The 7,000-nt window shown below is 45.9% G+C and overlaps 1 pseudogene; it reads right to left on the reverse strand.

Annotated features, from left to right (window-relative positions):
• Positions 1 to 766: 766 nt before the first annotated feature.
• LOC115892344 lies at positions 767 to 1,266 on the reverse strand (annotated as a pseudogene).
• Between the last annotated feature and the right edge of the window lie 5,734 nt (positions 1,267 to 7,000).

Here is a 7,000-nt window from a genome sequence, read left to right on the forward strand (position 1 = left end):
TCAGTAAAAAATCTACAGTCTAAGCTCTGGTCATCTTCTTTGCAGGTTTAGAAACTACTTGTTTGTTGAGCTTACCCAGAAGCACATCAAATTTAATACAAATGCTTATACTTTTCAGATGTTAATAATATAAAATGTAAGAACCATTTTGAACAATGAATTATTGATGATGGGCATTTGTGGTTTTACGGTAACTAAAAGCATTCTAACAGTATTGAGTGTTCTCATTCGTGAATATGGCATATCTCTCCACTTATTTAGGTCTTCTTTAATTTCTCCTAGTGATATTCTGCCAGAGTGTTCAGGATTGAAGTTTTGCACGAGTTTTGTCAAATTTAAGAATGTACTTCTTGGGGGCTGGGTGTGCTGGCTCATGCCTGTAAACCCAGCACTTTGGAGACTAAGATGGGAGGATCACTTGAGGCCAGGAGTTTGAGACCAGCCTGGGCATCAAAGTAAGACCCATCTCCACACACACAGACAAAATAGTTAGCTGGGTGTGGTGGCATGTGCCTGTGGTCCCAGCTACTTTGGAGGCTGAAGCAGGAGAATTGCTTGAGTCCAGGCATTCAAGGCTGCAGTGGACTATAATGGTACCGTTGCATGCCAACCTGGGTGACAGCCAGACCCTATCTCAAAAACATAAAAAATAAATAAATAAAAATAAAAAATAAAAAAGAATATACTTTTAATACAATTTTGTATTCAGCTTTTTTTTTTTCTGTCAAGCTGTTCTTTATTTCAGGAAGAGGGCAGGGCAAGGGGCTCAGTCTTTCTTGGCAGTGGCTTTCTTCATGGCAGCCAGGACGTTTTGCAGCTCCTCCCGCTTCCTCTTGGCGCGGATATGCGTCCCCACCCTTTTTTTTTTTTTTTTTTTGGAGACGGAGTCTCGCTCTGTTGCCCAGGCTGGAGTGCGGTGGCACAATCTCGGCTTACTGCAACTCAGCCTCCTGGGTTCAAGCAATTCTCCTGCCTCAGCCTCCCAAGTAGCTGGGATTACAGGTTGAGCCACCGTGTCAGGCCCCCACCCTTTTCTTGATAAACTTGGAGGTCTTGGGTAACTCCATTGCCTTGGAGACCTTCAGTAACTCCATGGCGTGATGCTTGTAAGTGGGCGAAGCCACACACTTCTTGGATCATGTCCCGCACAAACTTGGTGTGTTTGGTTAGGCGCCTGCAGCGGCAGCTGTGCCTGGGATTGCTCATGTTCTTGGTCACCTTGTGGCCCTTGTTGAGACCCATGGTCATAGGGTAGTGCAGAGCCATGGCTGCTGCTCTCTAATGGCAGCCGTGGCGGAAGGCAGTTTTTTTAATAGTATTATTTCCAAAGTATTTTACCATGTCTTTAAAGGGGTTTATTAAACATTGGTAATGGCTGCATTAATTCAGTTGGCAACTTTTAAACCACTGATATTACTGGTTTTGCTTAACACTTTTACTTAATGGTGATGGCTGTGCTTTGTTTTATAGCATCAGCTTTGCTGTGTTAAACAGAAGGTCTAGTGTTGCACTGAGTCCCTTGGGGAATGTAGTCTAGAGAAATTGGAGGCTCAGTTCCAAAACCAACATTCCAAATAAAGAGGGTTTTTAGTGAAAATGTCAGTTTACCTTGAATATTTTTCCAGTCATGTAAGTAATCCTCATTTTCTTCCTAACATTAAATATATTTATTTGTGATCTCTGGGCTACTTTCATTATGATAATAATTTGCTATATTTCGGGGATTTTCTTGTGGGGAGAGGGGACTTTTTTTTTTTTTTTCGTCACCCAGGCTGGAGTGCAGTGGCACGATCTCTGCTAACTGCAACCTCCGCCTCCTGGGTTCAAGCAATTCTTCTGCCTCACCTTCCTGAGTAGTTGGGATTACAGGCGCATGTCACCACACCAGGCTAATTTTTTTTTTTTTTTTTTTTTTTTTTTGAGACGGAGTCTCGCTCTGTCGCCCGGGCTGGAGTGCAGTGGCTGGATCCTGGCTCACTGCAAGCTCCGTCTCCCGGGTTCACGCCATTCTCCTGCCTCAGCCTCCCGGGTAGCTGGGACTACAGGCGCCTGCCACCTCGCCCGGCTAGTTTTTTGTATTTTTTAGTAGAGACGGGGTTTCACCGTGTTAGCCAGGATGGTCTCGATCTCCTGACCTCGTGATCCGCCCGTCTCGGCCTCCCAAAGTGCTGGGATTACAGGCTTGAGCCACCGCACCCGGCCTAAGTTTTTGTATTTTAGTAGAGACGGGGTTTCACTGGGTTGCCCAGGCTGGTCTCAAACTCCTGAGCTCAGGCAATCCGCCCACCTCGGCCTCCCAAAATGCTGGGATTACAGGCGTGAGCCACTGCACCCGGCGAGAGGGGACTATTGGTCTAATCTTGAATTTGAATGCTCAGTAGTACTTTATATTGCTATATAGCTGTGCTAAATGCCATCACAAATAGAATAAACAGTGTATATAATTTGTTCATCCATTTCTTCAACAAGCATTTAGTGAGCCACCTTCTAGTATATGCAGTGGGAATCTGTTATATTCTGGAGTTTCAGAGCTGAATAAACATAGTATCTCTTGTCCAGAAACTTCCAGGCTTACACCTATGATCACATTAAAAATAAATCAATGCAGGCCATTGCTGACACATTCCTGGAGGCCTGACTCATGCCCACTCACTCTTCTACCCTCCCTCTGCTTTGTTCAATTGTTGATAGAGTCCTGGGGACTCATTAGAACTATCACTGGCCAGTTTACCTGGATGAGAGTGTCTTCAAAAGCATCACCAACTTAAGACAGGACTGATTTCTTCCAGAATGCTCTAAACTCCCCCCTGCCCATTAACACATTGCCAGGACAGATTCTTTGCAAACGTGGCCAGTTGGGCCTGCCCTCCCTCACAACCCTCTAATCCTTGATTTAATTCAAAATATTAGCATCCCCATAATCTATAATACCCTCTATTACCCTATGACCTCTTCTTTTATAGCCTGCTCTCCATTCTACTCTGTGTTGCCTCTTCCCGCTGCTTTGCTCCTCCAAAGATACCCCCTGCATCTGCTGAAGGCTCATCCCATGCTATGCAAACCTTTCTAGAATGTGAGCTCTTCATGGAAACAATGTCTCTACCTCTACCTCTGTGCCTGACAGAAATCCAGACATCGTGGAGATTTCCTCTGTAGCTCTCTCAAAAGGATGCCACTCCTTGTCTACTTCTCAAATACCTGGGATCAGGAAGTGGGTAAGGATTCCTCTTTCCTTTTCAGGGCTACTTCTGAACGATTTCTAGTATAAAGCCCCCTTGGTCTTTCAACTCTGCTATGACCTAGTTATATTCCTGTCTGTTCTGCCCTCTCCCCAATTCCTGGCTATTCCTCTTATTTGTTGAAGGTTTTCAGAAGTGATATTATTAAGAACATGGGATTTAGAGTCAGGTATGTCTGGGTTCCAGTGTCAGGTGTGCCACTTACTAGCTGTGCAATCTTCAGCAAATTATAGTATTTAATCTCTGAGCTAATTATAGTACTTAATCTCTGAACTTAAATTTTCTTAGATGTAAAATAAGATAATGGCAATCACCTTGGAGAGTGGTTACTGGCATTCAACATTCATTCAACTAAAAGTAAGTGGAATAAAATAATTATACATTGATATATGTTCTGTGAAGGGTTTAGGATAGAGAATAAAGGGGCACTCCACTATGGAGGAGGTTCGAAGGCGAGGTGCCAGTTGAGCTGAGACCTGAAGGAAGAGAGGGAGGGTTAAATGAAATAAAGTACATGGAACCACTTGGCACAGCACGGGCCCATAGTGAACTCAGTGTTAGTGGAAATCGTTTTCCTGGTAAGGGTGGTGGCAGAGGTGAATGGCTTTCAAAGCTGCTGTAATTGCAAGCTGAGTTGATCCTGGTCCAAGTGAAATAGTGGCATTAGTGCTTGGTGGTGGTAGCGGCAGCAGAAGCAGTAGTTTCTCTATCAGATCAGGTTTTCTTCTCTTCTCTCCTCTCCTCTCCTGTCCTCTCCTGTCCTCTCCTCTCCTCCTCTCCTCTCCTCTCCCACTTGTTCCTTTCCTTTCCCCTTCCCCTTCCCCTTCCCCTTCCCCTTCCCTTTTCCTTTCCTCCCCTCCCCTCCCCTCCCCTTCCCTCTCTTTTCCTTTCCTCTCCTCTCCTTTCCTTTCTGACAGAGTCTTGCTCTGTTGCTTGGGTTGGAGTGCAGTGGTGCGATCTCAGCTCACTGCAACCTCTGCCTCCTGGGTTGAGGCGATTCTGGTGTTGCAGCCTCCTGAGTAGCTGGGACTACAGGCGTGTGCCACCATGCCCACCTAATTCTTTTGTATTTTTAGTAGAGATGACTGTTTTCCATGTTGCCTATGCTGGTCTCAATCTCCTTGCCTCAGCCTCCCAAGTAGCTGGGATTACAGGCATGTACCACCACGCCCGGCTAATTTTTTTGTATTTTCAGTAGACATGGAGTTTCACCATGTTGGCCAGGCTGGTCTTGAACCCCTGATCTCAAGTGATTTGCCTGCCTCAGCCTCCCAAAGCACTGGGATTACAAGCATGAGCCACCACGCCCAGCCTATAATAATTACATTTTAAAGGGTGGCAGCATTAAACCCATCTATCATCTTGAATTATCTCAAGACAAAGACTTTTAAATTATGTGAGAAGAAGACTGATAGAATACAGAGGTAAAAGTAGGGTCTTCAGACTTAAAGGCTGTATCTAAATAAGATCTTTTGATGTGGGTCATTCATGAAACTAAAGCAAACAGATGAAGCCTACTAAGATCTTGAAGGTTTGGATTGTCAAAGAGCCTGCCCCATTCAGCCTGTATCATTCAGCACAGCCTGTGACTGTTCAGCCCTAAGGCAATTGATGGGGCCTGATCTACATGGGCAGGAGAGGTCTGCTAAAGCTCTTCAGCCTCCAGGAATGGCCTTCCCCACAGTGCCCTCCCCAGATGCAGCCATGGGGAATAGCAAGCAAGGAGAATCCTTCCAGAGAACAGAACTAGGGGCTGTAGATTGACCAATCAAGGAACTCTACTACGGGGACAGCAAGTCCCCACTACTCCTGCCCTGCAGGACTGTACAAGTGCGATGGACCAGAGACAACTGAGCGTTTGTCATGTTCTTTTTTTCCCAAAGGGAGTTTTTATTGCACTTATCCTGTTAGGGAGAGATAAATTGTCTTTAAGCTTACAGATCTCTAGTCATGAGAAGCCACATCCTGACTGTAATCCTCTAGAGATCCTGGACTTTGAGCTGGATTTAGTAACTGGATGTAACTTTATTGCTGTATCCCCTGGGGCGGGCCAAATGCATTTCCTTTTTCTTTCTTCTTCTTCTTTTTGTTTTTTGAGATGGAGTCTTGCTCTGTCTCCCAGGCTGGAGTGCAGTGGCGCGATCTCGACTCACTATAACCTCCGCCTCCCAATTCAAGTGATTCTCCTGCCTCAGCCTCCTGAGTAGCTGGGATCACAGGCATGTGCCACCATGCCCAGCTAATTTTTGTATTTTTAGTAGAAACAGGGTTTCACCATGTTGGCCAGGCTGGTCTCGAACTCCTGACCTCCCGTGATCCACCAGCCTCAGCCTTCCAAAGTGCTGGGATTACAGGTGTGAGCCACTGCAACTGGCCTCCAAATGCATTTTGTTTGTGGGATGATGATGTGTTTGAATGTTGCTAGCCAAAGGGAGGACCGTGGCAGCAACTGCTTATTGCCTATCTCAGATCTACTCTCTCTCTCTATTTCTTTTTATTTTTGTTTTTATCTGAGGCAGAGTCATGCTCTGTTGCCCAGGTTGGAGTGCAATATGGCACGATCTCGGCTCCTTGCAACCTCTGCCTTTATTTCTTTTTGATAGAGAGCCCTGATTTTGTTCGGGGTAACAATGTGCTGGTTAAAAGTAATGTCTTCCTCAGCCTCCTCGAGGCGGTGGCCATGGGGCACATGAACTTAGGGTTTCAGGGAATGTTGATTTCTATCTTTTTTTTTTTTTTCTAAGATGGAGTCTCGCTCTGTTGTCAGGCTGCAGTGCAGTGGCATGATCTTGGCTCACTGTAACCTCCACCTCTGGGGTTCAAGTGATTCTCCTGCCTCAACCTCCCTGAGTAGCTGGGACTACAGGTGCCTGCCACCATGCCTGGCTAATTTTTGTATTTTTAGTAGAGACGGGGTTTTGCCGTGTTGGCCAGGCTGGTCTTGAACTCCTGACCTCAGGTGATCTGCCCGCCTCAGCCTCCCAAAATACTGGGATTACAGGTGTGAGCCACTGCACCTGGCCCTAAAAGGTTATGTTTGCATCCTAACCTCCAGTATCACACAATGTGATTGTGTTTGGAAATAGGATTGTTGCAGACATAATTAGTTAAGATGAAGTCATTGCTATAATCTGAATAGTCACCCTCTCACCATGCATATGTTGAGAGTCTGATGGCCAAGGTGATGGTATTAGGAGGTGGAGGTGGGGGGCTTTTGGGAGGTGATTAGATCATGAGGGTGGAGCCCTCAAGAATGGGATTAGTGTCCTCATAAAATAGACCCCTTCCAACATGTGAAGACACAGTGAGAAGGCTCTATGAGAAATTAGACTTTCACCAGACACTAAATCTGCTGGCACCTTAATCTTTTTTTTTTTTTTTTTTTCCTTTTGAGACAGGATCTTGTTCTGTCGCCAAGGCTGGAGTGCAGTGGCATGATCTTGGCTCACTGCCACCTCTGCCTCCCAGGTTCAAGTGAGTCTCCTGCCTCAGCCACCTGAGTAGCTGGGACTGTAGGTGTACACCACCACACTCGGCTAAATTTTGTGTTTTTAGTATAGACAGCCTCACCATGTTGGCCAGGCTGGTCTCAAACTCCTGACCTCAAGTGATCTGCCCGCCTAGGTCTCCCAAAGTGCTGGGATTACAGGTGTAAGCCACCATGCCCAGCCCTGCCACCTTGATCTTGAACTTCTCAGACCTGTGAGAAAAAATTTCTGCTGTTTATAAGCCACCCAGTCTATGGCATTTTGTTATGGTAG

This window comes from Rhinopithecus roxellana, chromosome 12 (assembly GCF_007565055.1).
Source record: "Rhinopithecus roxellana isolate Shanxi Qingling chromosome 12, ASM756505v1, whole genome shotgun sequence".
NCBI lineage: Eukaryota > Metazoa > Chordata > Mammalia > Primates > Cercopithecidae > Rhinopithecus > Rhinopithecus roxellana.